The following is an 18,827-nucleotide window of genomic DNA, read 5'->3' as shown; positions in this document are numbered from 1 at the left end:
CTTCAATCATTTACCCTAACAGCACCTCAACTCTGTCTACTCCCCTAAACGGCTTCCATGCCTATCGGTTTCGACCTTAGGATGGCATAGTCTGGGTTTAACTACTCTCAGCATTATTAGACATGGCAAACTTTCTCAAGATGTTCTTTATAACAGTACCACAACATGATAAACAGTTATGATATTCAAGAGATTATTAGGAATATAAAAGTTTAGTTAGACATGATTGTGAATAATCTTACCTGATCTTGTAACTCGTTTGAATGTTCCATAGTTGTTTAAGAGACTTGTATATAACTCAGATATTTCTTATAAGAGAGAGAAGATAAGAGAGAGAAGGTGAGGGTGTGTCCTCTTCTCTTCAGATTTACAAACTATATATAGAAAATTGAAACGACTCTTACTGTTTACAAATGACTCTTCATGAACGACCTTTACTGTTCATGAATATGACTCGTACTATTTATGACTTTTTTACATGACTCTTACTATTCATGAACGACCTTTACTATTCATGAATATGACTCGTACTATTTACTTTACGACTTTTTTACATGACTCTTACTATTCATGAACGACCTTAACTATTCATGAATATGACTCTTACTATTCACTTTACGACTTTTTTACATTATTTGTTTTCAATAGCTGTCTTCCTTATTTGTCTTCTTGCTGATATCTTCATTCTAGTTGTACTTCTGGTACAGGGTTATCTTCTCCGTTGCATTTTGAACATATATGATCTGGGTATTTATGTCCTACTAATTTGCAGTATCTTGTCAATAATTCATTGGAAATAAATCCTTTCTTTAGTGCTCTTGTAGTTGGTTGTATCTCTGGTTTTAGTAATGATAAAATCCATTTTTGGACTTCATCCATATCTCCTTGTCGTAGTTCTCTTGAATTTGCATATATCATTAGTTGGTCCCTTGAGTAGTAGCTCCAGATAGCATTTTCTTGTAAATAATTGTTGGCTAGCTCTTGGATAATAGTTTTTATCCCAATTATTCTTTTGTTGGCATAAAAACCCGGTATCTTGATTTTCGGTATTTCTAGTTGTTGTTCTATTTCTTCTGGTATTATCATATCTCGTGTCAATCCTATTTTTACAACTTGTATAATAGGTTTTATCTCATCGTATAGTATCTCAGCTGGTGCTGTATAGAATTTTATAAAAAATAAATTTCCTTTTGTAATTCTTTTGAATGTAATAAATGCTTTATATAGCTCTGGTATTCCACTTATCTCTTCCCCATCATAGGTATATACCGTGCTGAGTAATCCGTAATTATAACATATTTTTACTAAATTGGCTCTAGTTTGTTGATGTGCAATAAGCCTATTATATCCTTGGAGTTTTTGGGTTATATAGTCCTGTGTTGGATCTGTTGTAGTAGTTGCTCTGGGGTTCAGGTTTAGGAATGTTTGAATTTTGTATATATTCTCTATATAGGTCTGAGTAATATGGTTGTATATTTTCTTATTTTGGTGTAGGTTGTTGGCATAGGTTGAGGTTTGTGGTGTTGTAACTATTGTTTCTTTTGGCCTTTTGGGAGTAATTGGTTTATCAAAATATGTTGTTTAAATTGACATTGATATGTGGCTTCTTGTTAACTTGTTTACTTGTACCTACAGCTGTATATAAACCAACTGTGTTATGGGTTTTTTGGAGTTTCCCAACGTCTCCTTCTAACTCTGGAAGTTTTGAGTCTTCCGATCGACTTAGCTCTGCATTTTTATAGTTATGCTGCTGACTTGACTGGCTTTCCTCTAGCTGTTGCAATCTTTTTCCCATACCATCCATCTGTAAAGATACAGTAGTAAGGATTGCAAATATATCTTTCGTTTCTTGGCTTTCATCAGTTTGGGTACCTTTATTTATCAGTTTCATAGCTCTGATACCAATTTTGAGAGTGTAGTCTGATGTAGTCTGATGTTGTAAAAAGCGAAATTAACTTGATATATTCGTAGTTGATCATTAATCTGAATATAAGTCTAGTTCATATAAATCTAAGATATCTATTTCTTCTGATAAAATTAGTTCTGTATATCCTTGTTTCATTATGTTAATTATTTCAAAAGAAATTAAAATATCATAAATTTTTCTCATAATGTTGTTATTAAGTTGGTTCAAGGTATATAACATAAGTATTTTGTAATCATTATTGTCATCTAGTAAATAAGTGGGGTTGTTCATAAGATATTATTATTTTTCCTTATTATTCTTATCATGTATTTACTAAACATATTTCCTTTAACCTCTTTGTTTATCATAGAGTTCATCATGTTTTAATAAGTCATACTGAACAATCTTTTCTGGTCACTACCATATTTTTCTTGCTTCAATCATTTACCCTAACAACGCCTCAACTCTGTTTACTCCCCTAAACGGCTTCCATGCCTATCGGTTTCGACCTTAGGATGGCATAGTCTGGGCTTAACTACTCTCAGCATTATTAGACATGGCAAACTTTCTCAAGATGTTCTTTATAACAGTACTACAACATGATAAACAGTTATGATATTCAAGAGATTATTAGGAATATAAAAGTTTAGTTAGACATGATTGTGAATAAACTTACCTGATCTTGTAACTCGTTTGAATGTTCCATAGTTGTTTAAGAGACTTGTATATAACTCAGATATTTCTGATAAGAGAGAGAACATAAGAGAGAGAAGGTGTGGGTGTGCCCTCTTCTCTTCGGATTTACAAACTATATATAGAAAATTGAAACGACTCTTACTGTTTACAAATGACTCTTCATGAACGACCTTTACTGTTCATGAATATGACTCGTACTATTTACGACTTTTTTACATGACTCTTACTATTCATGAAAGACCTTTACTATTCATGAATATGACTCGTACTATTTACTTTACGACTTATTTACATGACTCTTACTATTTACTTTACGACTTTTTTACATTATTTGTTTTCAATAGCTGTCTTCCTTATTTGTCTTCTTGCTGATATCTTCATTCCAGTTGTACTTCTGGTACATGGTTATCTTCTTCATTGCATTTTGAACATATATGATCTGGGTATTTATGTCCTACTAATTTGCAGTATCTTGTCAATAATTCATTGGAAATAAATCCTTTCTTTAGTGCTCTTGTAGTTGGTTGTATCTCTGGTTTTAGTAATGATAAAATCCATTTTTGGACTTCATCCATATCTCCTTGTCGTAATTCTCTTGAATTTGCATATATCATTAGTTGGTCCCTTGAGTAGTAGCTCCAGATAGCATTTTCTTGTAAATAATTGTTGGCTAGCTCTTGGATAATAGTTGTTATCCCAATTATTCTTTTGTTGGCATAAAAACCCGGTATCTCGATTTTCGGTATTTCTTGTTGTTGTTCTATTTCTTCTGGTATTATCATATCTCGTGTTAATCCTATTTTTACAACTTGTATAATAGGTTTTATCTCATCGTATAGTATCTCAGCTGGTGCTGTATAGAATTTAATAAAAAAATAAATTTCCTTTTGTAATTCTTTTGAATGTAATAAATGCTTTATATAGCTTTGATATTCCACTTATATATTCCCCATCATAGGTATATACCGTGCTAAGTAATCCGTAATAGTAACATGTTTTTACTAAATTGGCTCTACTTTTTGGCTGTGCAATAAGCCTATTATATCCTTGGAGTTTTTGGGTTATATAGTCCTGTGTTGGATCTGTTGTAGTAGTTGCTTTGGGGTTCAGGTTTAGGAATGTTTAAATTTTGTATATATTCTCTATATAGGTCTGAGTAATATGGTTGTATATTTTCTTATTTTGGTGTAGACTGTTGGCATAGGTTGAGGTTTGTAGTGTTGTAACTATTGTTTCTTTTGGCCTTTTCGGAGTAATTGGTTTATCAAATATGTTGTTTAAATTGACATTGATATGTGGCTTCTTGTTAACTTGTTTACTTGTACCTGCAGCTGTATATAAACCAACTGTGTTATGGGTTTTTTGGAGTTTCCCAACGTCTCCTTCTAACTCTGGAAGTTTTGAGTCTTCCGATCGACTTAGCTTCGCATTTTTATAGTCATGCTGCTGACTTGACTGGCTTTCCTCTAGCTATTGCAATATTTTTCCCATACCATCCATCTGTAAAGATAGAGTAGTAAGGATTGCAAATATATCTTTCGTTTCTTGGCTTTCATCAGTTTGGGTACCTTAATTTATCAGTTTCATAGCTCTGATACCAATTTTTAGAGTGTAGTCTGATGTTGTAAAAAGCGGAATTAACTTGATATATTAGTAGTTGATCATTAATCTGAATATAAGTCTAGTTCATATAAATCTAAGATATCTATTTTTTCTGATAAAATTAGTTCTGTATATCCTTGTTCCATTATGTTAATTATTTCAAAAGAAATTAAAATATCATAAATTTTTCTCCTAATGTCGTTATTAAGTTGGTTCAAGGTATATAACATGAGTATTTGGTAATCATTATTGTCATCTAGTAAATAAGTGGGGTTGTTCATAAGATATTATTATTTTTCCTTATTATTCTTATCATGTATTTACTAAACATATTTCCTTTAACCTCTTTGTTTATCATAGAGTTCATCATGTTTTAATAAGTTATACTGAACAATCTTTTTTGGTCACTACCATGTTTTTCTTGCTTCAATCATTTACCGTAACAGCGCCTCAACTCTGTTTACTCCCCGAAACGGCTTCCATGCCTATCGGTTTCGACCTTAGGATGGCATAGTCTGGGCTTAACTACTCTCAGCATTATTAGACATGGCAAACTTTCTCAAGATGTTCTTTATAACAGTACTACAACATGATAAACAGTTATGATATTCAAGAGATTATTAGGAATATAAAAGTTTAGTTAGACATGATTGTGAATAAACTTACCTGATCTTGTAACTCGTTTGAATGTTCCATAGTTGTTTAAAAGACTTGTATATAACTTAGATATTTATTATAAGAGAGAGAAGATAAGAGAGAGAAGGTGAGGGTGTGTCCTCTTCTCTTCGGATTTACAAACTATATATAGAAAATTGAAACGACTCTTACTGTTTACAAATGACTCTTCATGAACGACCTTTACTGTTCATGAATATGACTCGTACTATTTACGACTTTTTTACATGACTCTTACTATTCATGAACAACCTTTACTATTCATGAATATGACTCGTACTATTTACTTTACGACTTTTTTACATGACTCTTACTATTCATGAATATGACTCTTACTATTTACTTTACGACTTTTTTACATTATTTGTTTTCAATAGCTGCCTTCCTTATTTGTCTTCTTGTTGATATCTTCATTCCAGTTGTTCTTCTGGTACATGGTTATCTTCTCCGTTGCATTTTGAACATATATGATCTGGGTATTTATGTCCTACTAATTTGCAGTATCTTGTCAATAATTCATTGGAAATAAATCCTTTCTTTAGTGCTCTTGTTGTTGGTTGTATCTCTGGTTTTAGTAATGATAAAATCCATTTTTGGACTTCATCCATATCTCCTTATCGTAATTCTCTTGAATTTGCATATATCATTAGTTGGTCCCTTGAGTAGTAGCTCCAGATAGAATTTTCTTGTAAATAATTGTTGGCTAGCTGTTGGATAATAGTTGCTATCCCAATTATTCTTTTGTTGGCATAAAAACCCGGTAGCTCGATTTTCGGTATTTCTGGTTGTTGTTCTATTTCTTCTGGTATTATCATATCTCGTGTCAATCCTATTTTTACAACTTGTATAATAGGTTTTATCTCATCGTATAGTATCTCAGCTGGTGCTGTATAGAATTTTATAAAAAATAAATTTCCTTTTGTAATCCTTTTGAATGTAATAAATGCTTTATATAGCTCTGGTATTCCACTTATCTCTTCCCCATCATAGGTATATACCGTGCTAAGTAATCCGTAATTATAACATGTTTTTACTAAATTGGCTCTGGTTTTTGGCTGTGCAATAAGCCTATTATATCCTTGGAGTTTTGGGGTTATATAGTCCTGTGTTGGATCTGTTGTAGTAGTTGCTCTGGGGTTCAGGTTTAGGAATGTTTGAATTTTGTATATATTCTCTATATAGGTCTGAGTAATATGGTTGTATATTTTCTTATTTTGGTGTAGGCTGTTGGCATAGGTTGAGGTTTGTGGTGTTGTAACTATTGTTTCTTTTGGCCTTTTTGGAGTAATTGGTTTATCAAATATGTTGTTTAAATTAACATTGATATGTGGCTTCTTGTTAACTTGTTTACTTGTACCTGCAGCTGTATATAAACCAACTGTGTTATGGGTTTTTTGGAGTTTCCCAACGTCTCCTTCTAACTTTGGAAGTTTTGAGTCTTCCGATCGACTTAGCTCCGCATTTTTATAGTCATGCTGCTGACTTGACTGGCTTTCCTCTAGCTGTTGCAATATTTTTCCCATACCATCCATCTGTAAAGATACAGTAGTAAGGATTGCAAATATATCTTTCGTTTCTTGGCTTTCATCAGTTTGGGTACCTTTGTCTTGATAGGTAGTCTGCAATAACATTCTTGTCAGCCCTTATTACTCAATTGTAAATGTAAAATTTTGTATATTTAATACAAGCATTCTTATTTCCTTCGTAGTTACTGAATCTTGTACTTTCCGTGTTATCCACCAATTTACTTGTGTATTATCTGTTCTTACAATAAACTTGTTATAAACGATATATGGCTCAAACGCTAACAAACATTTATATAATCCAAATAATTCTTTCCTATTTATCTCCCATTTTAATTGTGGTTCCGTGTATGATCCTGAATAATATCTACAATGGTGTTCAATCTTTTCATTATCATATTTATATTTTAGAACTCCTCCGTAGCTGTGATCACTAGAATCAGTTTCTACTATGTATGTGAACTGTCTTTTCTCATCTGGAAAATATAGTTTTTGTAATTTTTTACACATATTTTTGATCTTCTTTATATGTATTTTATTTCGTCAAAATGGTATTCTACATCCTTTTTTAATTTTTTCTGTAATGGTTTTAAGTTTTCTGCTAATTTAGGGATATATTCTCTTACTTGGTTAACTAATCCTAAAAATGATTGTAACTTATTTTTTGTATCAAGTGTTTCATTTAAGTTAATTATTTTTTGTACTATATGAGTTTGCATTTTTATTCCATTTTTATCTATTTGTATACCTAAGAATTCTATTTGACTTTTCATCACCTCTGCTTTCTTTTTACTTAAACTAATTCCTGATATTTCTACAATGTGTATGAATTTTTCTAGTAATTTTATATGTTCGTTCTCTGTTCTAGAATATAACAGTATATCATCTATATATATTATACAATTTTCTAATTGGTTAAAGTAGTTATCCATAAAATGTTGGTATCTACCTGGTACATTTTTATATCCAAATGGTAATACGTTCCATTCGTAAAATCCTTGTGGTACTGTGAATGCTGTTAACTTCTTAGATTCATCTTCTAGTTTTAAATGGTAAAATCCTGATTTACAGTCAAATTTACTAAAATAGTTATATCCTTGTATTTGTCTGATTTTTAGTATTTTATTTGGTATCGGATAATTATATGTTTTTGTTTTTGTATTTAAATTTCTATAATCTACAACCATACGACTTTTCCCTCGTTTTTGTTCGCTATGCTTATTTACTATAAATGCTGGGCTAGTGTGTTTACTATTACTTTCTTATATGTACGTATTGTCTAATAATTCCTGTATGTGTATTTTAAATTCTGTTAGATCATTAAAATTGTATTTCAAAGGTTTTTGTGTTATTATACTATTTTCATCTATTAGTTCAATTTTTATTTTTGTTTTATGTTTTTCCCAACCTTGTAGTGGATTATCATTATATAGTAGTTCTAATTTATCTTGGAGTAGTTTTATCCTGTTTATTGAGAAAATGATTATTTCTATATTATGGTTGCTTTGTGTCATATTTTCTAATTTCTGGGTAATTTTTTCACTTCCCTTAATCCAGGGTGTTGTTTTTCTCAATTTATTATTTACACTTTTTGCTCCTAATCTTTGCTTACACGGAGTAGTAAACCACCAATGTGTTTTTGTTATAATATGTGGGTATAACTTATCTAAAAATGGCATCCCTAATAATATATCCTCATTTGTGAATTCATAACTATATATTTCTTCTATGGTTAATATTTTATCCCATATTTGTATTTTTAGATTCCTTGCTTTGTATGTTATCATACTTCCCTCATTGTTAAATCCTGTTACTACTATGGGTTTTTTAGTTTTTCCCATTTACTTTCTGGTAAACAATTATGTCTACACATATTAGCTTCTGCTCCTGTATCCACCATAGGTGTATAATATCTATTATAATATCCTTCTACTATTATTTTGGAAAGTATGTATATTTTTGGCATTATATCAAAGTTCTTTTTATTATTATTTTCTTATTTTCATAACTTATTGTTAATTGCCTATCTTCTAATTTATATGGTTTGACTTTTTCTAACCATTTTATTCCTAGTGTAATGTTTTTATCTCCTTGATATATTTTAAAATTTATTAATATTGGTATTCCTCCAATAATTAATTCATTTTCAGTTGTTTCTTCATTTTTTCTTAATGCTTTTGGTAATTCTGAATTTTGTTGTTCTATCGTCACTATCTCTTGTTTTGGTATCAGTTCTCTTATAACATAATTCTCTTTTTGTCCTGTATTTATTGATATTAAATATTTTCTTTGGTCCATTATTCCTGTTATATAATAATGGTGTGGGTTTATTTCTTCTATTTTTTGTTCTATTAATTTTTATGGAGTTATGTAATCTACTCTTCTTGATGTACCTATTCTTGATGATGTCTCTGGTATTTCATTACTTGTTCGTTTTGACGTGCTTAATCTTTCTTTTACTATTTCTAAATCTTCTTGTATATCCATTTCCTTATAACTATAATCATTGTTGTCTATAACTGATACTATTCTTTCGAATAGATTTTCTATTTTTATTTTATTTATTTTTAGTTGTTATCTTATGTTTTGTTGTTAAGACATATAGATTTTTACATCTTGCTGTGAATATCTTACTTCCGGGTGCTAGTTCTATTCCAGACATTTTCCAGTATAGCACTAATGATTTATCTATATTTTTATCATCTATTGCCACTGAATAGTTGGCACTTATTATGAATTTGAATTTTTGGTATATTAAGTTACCTCTTACTGCACTTATTATACTTTTTTCTATAGGTTGTACAATTCTATCGTCTGCCAAGTATATTTCTACAGGGGTATCTATTCCTTCTCTAAAACATGCTTTTATTAGTATCTCTGTTCCTCCTAAGTGTATGTATTTTATTGGATTTTTTGCTTTTATATCTTGTATTTCTTTATTTAATAGTTTTTTATTTAATATTGGTATTCTTGTTTTACCTTTAATGTATTTACAGTCTATTATATGTTCTCTTTGGCTTACTACATAGTATTCTTCTTTTTGTCTTTTGAACCAATTTTTTATTGTTGGTACTTCTAGTATTTTGTCTATGCTTAGATCCAATTCTTTTCCTTTTATTTGTTCAAATATAGTGGTGTCAAATATTATTTTCTGTTCTGAAGATTGTTCATCTTGGTGTTCTTCTTGTTGTATAATTTGTATATCTTTTTCAGTCATAATTATCTTCGTCTGATTCTTCTATTTCATTATTATTTATATCCTTTTCATTTTCTGAGAACTCGTTTTCTGATATCTCATATATGCTGTCTTCACTGCCTAATTCATAATCTACATACTCTATTTGTGTATATTTATCATTGTCTATCATTATTTCGGTAATTTGTTTTTTCTTTGGGTTTATTGGTAATCTGCAATCTTTAGCTAAGTGTCCTAGCTTTCCACAATTGTAACAAGTACATTCGGTTAGTTTTTTCTTTTTTCTATATGTTTTTTTATGTTTGTAATTTTTTACATAATATCTTCCTCTTGGTTTCTTATACTTATATTTGGATTTATATCTTTTTCTCTTTCCGTCTTTTTTGTAATATTTATTTGTGCAGCCAAATTGGGGTGCTATTATATTTTTGCAGCATGCCAAATTTTTTACTAATATTTTATCCATTTTGATATTTTCTTTATATATTTCACATAACTCTATGAACCAGTTTTGTAGAAATTTTATTCGAGCTCCTAGAGTATCTGCTAGTTCTGCTTTATTCCAATTTTTTATTATTTTTGAGCTAAACGGTTCTGGTAATTTGGTAAAATATAATTTTCTTATTTCCTTACTTTCATCCGGACTATATGTTCCTTTATAATAATAGCTTCTAAATGCACAAGTATATTCGTCTATATAACACATATTACATATTGCTAATTTTGTCATTAAGTTTCTATTTGTAGTCTTTTCTTTATTTTGTTCTTCTACTTCTGTTGTCATACTACTAAATTTATTTCTTATTGCTATTTCATATGTATTCAATATATCTGTAACTGTTGTTGCAGCTGTACCATCTAGTTTTTTATTACTTCTTAATGTATCTAAGCTTTCACTTGTTAAATTTTGTAACCATAGTTTTACCGTTCCTATAAGTGTTCTTTCTAATAATAATATCTTATGAACAACCCCACTTATTTACTAGATGACAATAATGATTACAAAATACTCATGTTATATACCTTGAACCAACTTAATAACGACATTAGGAGAAAAATTTATGATATTTTAATTTCTTTTGAAATAATTAACATAATGGAATAAGGATATGTAGAACTAATTTTATCAGAAAAAATAGATATCTTAGATTTATATGAACTAGACTTATATTCAGATTAATGATCAACTACGAATATATCAAGTTAATTCCGTTTTTTACAACATCAGACTACACTCTCAAAATTGGTCTTGGCTGATATACCAAGACAAAGCACCCCCAATAAGACTCCCCATAAAGAGCTTCATCCAGATCTTTTCATCTTTCCCGACCCAGACAAGCTTGTCACAATAGGTCTTTTGATTAGCCCTGGGATCACCCGTGCCGTCGAACATCTCAAACTTGGGAGTTTTGTACCTCTTAGGCAGTTCCACATCTGGTTGTATGCGCAGGTCTTCATAGTTTAAACCTTTTATTCCTCTGTCGCCTTCAACACCTTGAACTCGGCTTGTTAACTTCTTGAGTTCTTCAGCCATGTTTTTAATGAGCAGGTCCTTCTCGGAGGATTCCGGTGTATAGAAGATTGGTTGGGTTGAGTGAGGTATACGTTCCACATATATAGGGTTGCTTTGATGGTTGCCAGGGATTTGGGTGTTATGATGCTCAATGGTGAAGTTTTGGGGATTGAGAATGGGTTGTGGTGTGTTTTGGGGAGTGTGGTAAGTGGTGGTTGGTGGGTACTGAATTGGTTGATGGTGATGTTGTGGCGGAGTTGGCAGTGGGTTGAAATTTTGGGGTGGAGTTGTGTATTGATTTGGCACGGGAGGATTTTGGTTTTGTGTATTCTGAGGAGGTGCTGGGTTCTTTGTGTTTTCTTGGTGAATGTCAGGGACATTTAAGGTGAGTGACAGGTTTTCCAAGTTGCGAACCTGCTTAAGTTTTCCTTGCAGTTCCAGTATCTTTTGTTCCAGCCTCAAGACTAGATCATTTGGGGTTGGAGTACTACGGCCATCTAAGGTCTATGCATTCTCAATATTCTCCTTTTGTATACCACTTAAGTCGTCCATTTTTGCTTTTCCTCTGCCCTCTATGTTGCTTGGAGGAGGAGGAGGTGGAGGGCCTCTAGATATGGTATGATACGCTGATGAGGCTAGAATGAGTGAAGCAACCTAAGGGGATGGGAATAATATAAATAAGCAAAAATAAAAAGGTAACAAGTCAGCAAAGATCCTGAAATGTTTGCAGTATTTAAACAAATATTGCAAAAATGTAAATTTGTGTCCTACTTTGGGAACCTCATTGTGCCCAAGGTAGGCCTAGTGATAAATAAATTTGGAAAACTTTTAATGCCAATAAATGTTTCATTTCATAATATAAAAATAGACGAATCCCAAACGACACTAAGACAATAAAAATAAGCCATTACTGGCAATTGGCCTTATTATATTTTAGAAAACCAAATAAATCTAGCCTATTTGGTCCCAGAAAGACCTTCCCCAGATTGGTTCTTCCTGACTCCATCATATAGATCCCCCAGCTCGCGCAGCCCTATCAGGAAGTAGGCTCTTGCCATATGTCCTCCTTCAGCTCCTTCAGCGTTTTGACAATTTTCAATCCTCTTTATGACTTTACCTTCAAGCTCTCCTATTCCTCGCTCCAGATATTCCAGTTTTCTGTTGGAAGTGACTGCCATTTCTTTCCATTCCTTGATCAACCTCACATTCATCTTATGTATTTCCCGGTGCTCATTCTAAGAGTCATGGACCCTCTTGTGCAGCATGTTGTATTTGACTTGAGCTTCAGTTTCTTCATCTATGATTCTATTCCTCGATCGGCCCCTAGTGTCACCATTTCTTTCAGATTGTCCTCTAACCATGCCGGGTAGAGAGGCTCGCACCCTGCATAATACCTGTCTGGCTCAATGGTGTTCTTCTCCACAATGATTTTATAGTGCCACATGTACTGAGCTTGGCACTTGTAAGGGATGTCATCGTCTTGAAATTCTGCCCTTAAATGACTCATCTTGACAACCCTTAGTACAACCTGTTTCCTACCTGCTTGCCTCATGAGTCAGATAGGGACATATGGGTATATCCCTCTCAACCCTATCAATACCAAGTGCAGAGTATCCCTGGATCTGATGATGAATTCGTCTGTTGGGAACCATTAAATCATCCATTGCACCTGTTCCTCGGTCAGATTGTCGAAGAACTCTACCCATTCTTTGGTACTTTCTAGCTGAGTAAATCTGTCTGGAATGTAAGTCATCCGCTTGGGGTGATGGAAGGAAATATGGTCGTTCTAAGCCCTCCGCGGAAATTCTTGGCGATAGTGACCCTTTTGGAAATGCTCCAACAACCATAATTGCAGCAACAAGTTACAGCCCTCGGAATGCTTGACCCCTCTTTGACAGCGTTCTAGAGCCCTATAGATGTCGGCTATGATCATGAGGACTATGGTATATGTCTGTCCATTAATACCTTTCATAAAATTCTTGGCGACCATGGCCAACCTAGTGTGGATTCTTCCATTATTCATTGGGAACACTACCAGGCCTAAGAAGCATACAATGAATACGAATACTCTGTGGTGGATGTGACCTAGAGAAGTGAGAGAGATCTCATCATGGTAGGTATGGAAATACTTGCTATGGCCATACCTCTCATATAGGTATTCAAAAGGTATGTAATATTCCTTCAAGCACACTAGGTCGACATTATTCTTCAGCCCATCATCTTTAAAAATCCCCTACCAGTACGATTTTCTGGTACCAATAACCTGGGACTATCCCAAGTCGATCCCGCAAGACCTCCAATTTCTTCTATAAGCGGTGTCATTTCTATGTCGACGAAATGAAACACAGCCCTTTCACTATCCCAGAATAAAGTGGAAGCCTCGATCAATGTGTTGTTTGGCTTAATATCTAGCAAGGAAAGCAAGTTACCCAGGTACTTTCCCACATATTTTTTGTCACTTGAGGAAAGGTCCTCCCACCAATCTAGTAGCAATGGTGGGATGTTGCTAACCATACCGAATCAAGGGACCTCATGCCTCATTTTTTGCCAAAAAAAAAGGGTTAGGCCTTACCCCCAACAGACTCGACTATTTATACATTTATGATCTGCATATCGGAATTTAGTTCTCCAAATTAATGCATAGAATGTGGTTGTGTCCGTTGGGATTATGGAAACCCCGATGTACTTTGGATAAGGCTTATTTTAAAGGATCATTATGTGGACAACATATTGATCTAACTAGGTTTGACTATGAAGCATGCACAATTTTGACCAGAGTAAGGCTACTATAGGGTTTTAGACTGGTACCCTCAAGCGGACAACTCAAGGGGGAAGGCACGGAACCGTCGACTACACCATTGACTGACTGGTTTTACCGCATATAAGCCTTTCCGAATTTAAGGCTAATAAATAGGAAGAGCGCAACCACTCATTTAAGCATTGCTATAGGATTTGATACGCACGAGTGGAATATGATGTGGAGCATGTTTATGCTGCAATTAATAACATGTTCAAGTATTTGCACGTAGGAAAAATAAATACGGTATTTAAATAATTGAAAGACTATTACAGGAAAAAGAGACAAAAAGACAAGTCAGTTTCAAGGATAAAGAATCATAAATGCTTAAAAGAAAACAGACAGTTAAATTAAAACAAAGGGAAAGGGTATGGGATAAAGCATGTTTGGACTAATTCATAAGAATAAGTTTGTTATGGTAAGAGCCTAAAGGTATCCCCATTATAGTCGCCATACTGTCCCACCCCCTTTTTTCCCTCCGATGAAAGAGGTCCGAGTTTCGACATTACATGGGGGGTAGTAACTCATTTCCTTTTGTGAATTGGGTATTTGAAGAGTCGCCACCTAACGGATTAAGGTGCATTAGGGCACCTAGAGCGATTAATTCTTGGATTGGTTTGCATTACCAGAGATTTAGGGAAAGAGCTCGAAATAACCTTGAGGGAAAGGTGTTAGGCACCCCTCTCGGTCCAGAACTCTGGGACCCGACCGAACTTATATTTATGAATTAGTCTTTTAACGAATAAGTACTTGAAACAAATAATTGCAGATAAAGCACGTTGTACATTATATGACTCAAATAATAAGACAAAGGACTTGAACAAGTTGTGTACATATAAAACAATGTTTTAAACAAAAGGAATTTGGGAAAGGCGGGGTCCTAGGTTGGTTATCTTATAGGATCACCCCACACAATGTCCGGTAAACACTCCTCAATGAGGGGCTACACGTGACATTAGCGCGTAGTCATCATATACCATATCTGTCCTTCCTACCCCTTAGCGGTTATTAAAGCGAATGTTGGTTAGCAATTTCTATTGCGTGTACTCATCCCTTCTACCTCTAGGCAGTTCTAGACGGACCCCTAAGGTTTAAAGGAGAAAATACTAAAGTGACAAGCAAGAACACATAGGACTCTTAGCGAATAAAAGCAAAAAGGAGCAAATAAGAGGCTCAGTTTTACCTCCACAGATAAGGCATGTAACAACACGACTCAAACACAAATATGGGTAATATTATTAAACAGGATCTTAACCATGATGTCTAAGTGAATATCAAAACATAGAAGATAAGCATTTTATTTTATAAACTCAGAAGTAATGGCCCAATTAGTTTGCCTACTGATTTTAAGCCTGTTAAATTTGAACAACTTTAAGCAGCAAAAAGAGTTTCAGAGTTACAAAATTTAAAATTGACCTATAGGCTTGCCTAAACGCAGAATAGTAATGTCCTAAGAGCATGATAACTACGTTGATATAGTAAAGCAATGAACAATTTTTAAAATGGACTCTTTCAGTGACAGTGAAGGCAGTATTTGAAAGAATTCATTTAAGGAAAACAAACCATTGATAAGGCCAGTTTCGAAGTAAACTAACATGAATTGAACTGACTTATTGATTTTCATTCTATAGGCAGAATTTCTGATTTTTTAATTCATACAGGCATGATATCTAATTGTTAAGAACTGATGTTAGAAACTTATAGGCATGATATCTGATGAAAACAAATGTAAATACCCGCTGTTACAGAAACTGAACCTGATCACATTCTATGAGTATGGTATCTACTTATGAAGTTGATTTTTAAACCTATTGACATGATTTCTATTATTGGAACAACTTAAACCTTATAGGTATGATTTCTAGCATGGTAAGGAAAATAAAACAAGTATAAAATCCTATAGGCATGGTTTCTACCGTTATTACCCCACAAATATGTAACTACCCACCCCTTTTCACCAATCACCCCAATATTCATTTACAAATAATTATTACAAACCATATGAATTAATTACATAAATAGATAAAATAAAAGAAGAAATTACATTATAGGGAGCCTTACACAGGCCTAAATGATTTTTTCAAGCCTCCAATAGCCTCAAATGCCAAATTCCATAGACAATATCATTGTCTAGATGCATTAGAGTTCCCTAAGGATCTCTAGGATCTCGAGCAGTGCTTAGACCTAGACTTTCCATAACAGGGATTGAGTAAGTGCAGTGTGAAAGGGCCAGCCTCAGTGTGACAGAGTTTAGAGGGATCTCAGAAGGATCCCAAGGCAGTACACACACTGGAGGAGGCAGAACCTAGGGACTTAGGAGTAAAGTGATAGTGCTTGACATAGTTTTGAAAAGGTTTTGTAAAGAAAATAGTACTTGATTGATTCAACAAGTAAAGAAGTTTTTGCAAAATAAGGACTGATCAATAGTAAAACAGTTTGAAAACAATGTAAATATTTTACAAAACATCAGCAGGCACACAGGCTGGCTACAAAACAAATAGGTCCAGCATCACTTAATAACAGAATTCATACAGGGGTATTGAGAATTGGGGACGTACAGAACACATCAATGTCATAGTGAAGCACATAACAATAGGAGCACAGAAGCTTTTCTAAAGTTTTATATGATTAAGGAATTAGTCATACAACTTGAAAGTAGAGACATAGAGCATGAATCACAGAACAACCATGTGGAAACATACTACACTTGACAAATTAAACATATAAACAAAGTTACTTAGAGATATTAGACAACTTGCCAAAACAGATTAAACTAAAGTCTAAGTAAACAGGTTGTTCAAAACATGCTGACTTACATAGGACAACTCAGGTTGAGGCTTGCTAGATAAAGCAATAGGCAGATCCTTAGACATACTAATTACAAGTTAAATAGGGCAACATTCATACATGCTAGGGATTAACCAGTGTAGTTTAGGCATGCTAGGTGAAACAATGATTCAGACATACTAGTTACACGTTGAACAGCCAAATAGCAAGCAAGAACAAAACTGGAAATCAATGAACTAAAGTAGTAACAGAACACATAGGGTTTTGGACTTGAAATTGAATTAGGACATACCAGTTATGGAGAGAAAACACAGAGTATAGAGTTGGATCTAAGCATAGACAAAATACTAGAAGTACCAACACTAAAAAATTGGTTCAAAAGACAAAAAGAAGAATACTATGTAGTAAGCCAAAGAGAACATATAATAGACTGTAAATACATTAAAGGTAAAGCAAGAATACCAATATTAAATAAAAAACTATTAAATAAAGAAATACAAGATATAAAAGCAAAAAATCCAATAAAATACGTACACTTAGGAGGAACAGAGATACTAATAAAAGCATGTTTTAGAGAAGGAATAGATACCCCTATAGAAATATACTTGGCAGACGATAGAATTGTACAACCTATAGAAAAAAGTATAATAAGTGCAGTAAGAGGTAACTTAATATACCAAAAATTCAAATTCATAATAAGTGCCAACTATTCAGTGGCAATAGATGATAAAAATATAGATAAATCATTAGTGCTATACTGGAAAATGTCTGGAATAGAACTAGCACCAGGAAGTAAGATATTCACAGCAAGATGTAAAAATCTATATGTCTTAACAACAAAACATAAGATAACAGCTAAAAATAAATAAAATAAAAATAGAAAATCCATTCGAAAGAATAGTATCAGTTATAGACAACAATGATTATAGTTATAAGGAAATGGATATAGAAGAAGATTTAGAAATAGTAAAAGAAAGATTAAGCACGTCAAAACGAACAAGTAATGAAATACCAGAGACATCATCAAGAATAAGTACATCAAGAAGAATAGATTACATAACTCCACAAAAATTAATAGAACAAAAATAGAAAAAATAAACCCACACCATTATTATATAACAGGAATAATTGGACCAAAGAAAATATTTAATATTAATAAATACAGGACAAGAAGAGAATTATTTTATAAGAGAACTGATACCAGAACAAGAGATAGTGACGATAGAACAACAAAATTCAGAATTACCAAAAGCATTAAGAAAAAATGAAGAAACAACTGAAAAGGAATTAATTATTCGAGGAATACCAATATTAATAAATTTTAAAATATATCAAGGAGATAAAAACATTACACTAGGAATAAAATGGTTAGAAAAAGTCAAACCATATAAATTAGAAGATAGGCAATTTACAATAAGTTATGAAAATAAGAAAATAATAATAAAAAGAACCAGCTTGGCAGAATCTACTTCTATAGCCATTCTAGGCTTTTAAGATTTCCCGTAATTTGTTTTAAGCTTTACTTGTTTCAAATTAAATGCTCGATTCATCGAGCCATACTTTGTCTGGACGATTTTTCAGTTTTAATCAAATGCATTTGCTCTTTATTATTTACTACTATCTTTACAATTTTCCTTTCTACAGTGTTATTATTACTTTTCCAATGAACCAGTGACTGTGACATGTAATGAGGCAACACAACATGAGAATAGTGATTCAGAGGAAGAAGATGAGATACTTGAGGAAATTGTCAAGGAGGTTGAAAATTTTGAGAACAATCCTAAGTCCAATATGGATGAGACCAAGGCAGTAAATTTGGGAGATGCCGAGATCGTCAAGGAGACTCGTATCAGTATTTACTTGTCACCAAAGGAGAAGGAAGAGTACATTCGGTTCCTAAAAGAGTATAAGGACATTTTCACGTGGTCATATGATGACATGACAAGTTTGAGCATGTCCATAGTGGCTCACAAGCTGCCTACCAATCCCGTGTGTTTGCCAGTAAAATAGAAACTCAGAAAATTCTAACTAGACATGAGCCTGAAAATCAAGGAGGATGTTACCAAGCATATCAAAGCCAAAGTTCTCAAGGTGGCTGAGTGTCACGCCCCGAACCTTGGGGGGAGGTGGCG

At 33.1% G+C, this 18,827-nt stretch overlaps 3 pseudogenes; all 3 read right to left on the bottom strand.

Moving 5' to 3' along the window:
- Positions 1–681: 681 nt before the first annotated feature.
- On the bottom strand, positions 682–2,612 carry LOC138878305 (uncharacterized; annotated as a pseudogene).
- A 367-nt stretch (positions 2,613–2,979) lies between these two features.
- On the bottom strand, positions 2,980–4,900 carry LOC138878304 (uncharacterized; annotated as a pseudogene).
- Positions 4,901–5,289: 389 nt separating this feature from the next.
- LOC138876824 (uncharacterized) lies at positions 5,290–6,510 on the bottom strand (annotated as a pseudogene).
- Positions 6,511–18,827: the final 12,317 nt, after the last annotated feature.

The sequence above is a fragment of the Nicotiana sylvestris genome, chromosome 9, assembly GCF_000393655.2.
Source record: "Nicotiana sylvestris chromosome 9, ASM39365v2, whole genome shotgun sequence".
In the NCBI taxonomy this organism is placed as follows: domain Eukaryota; kingdom Viridiplantae; phylum Streptophyta; class Magnoliopsida; order Solanales; family Solanaceae; genus Nicotiana; species Nicotiana sylvestris.
Note: the sequence above shows the minus strand (reverse complement) of the source record. Positions and strands in the feature narration are given on the sequence as shown.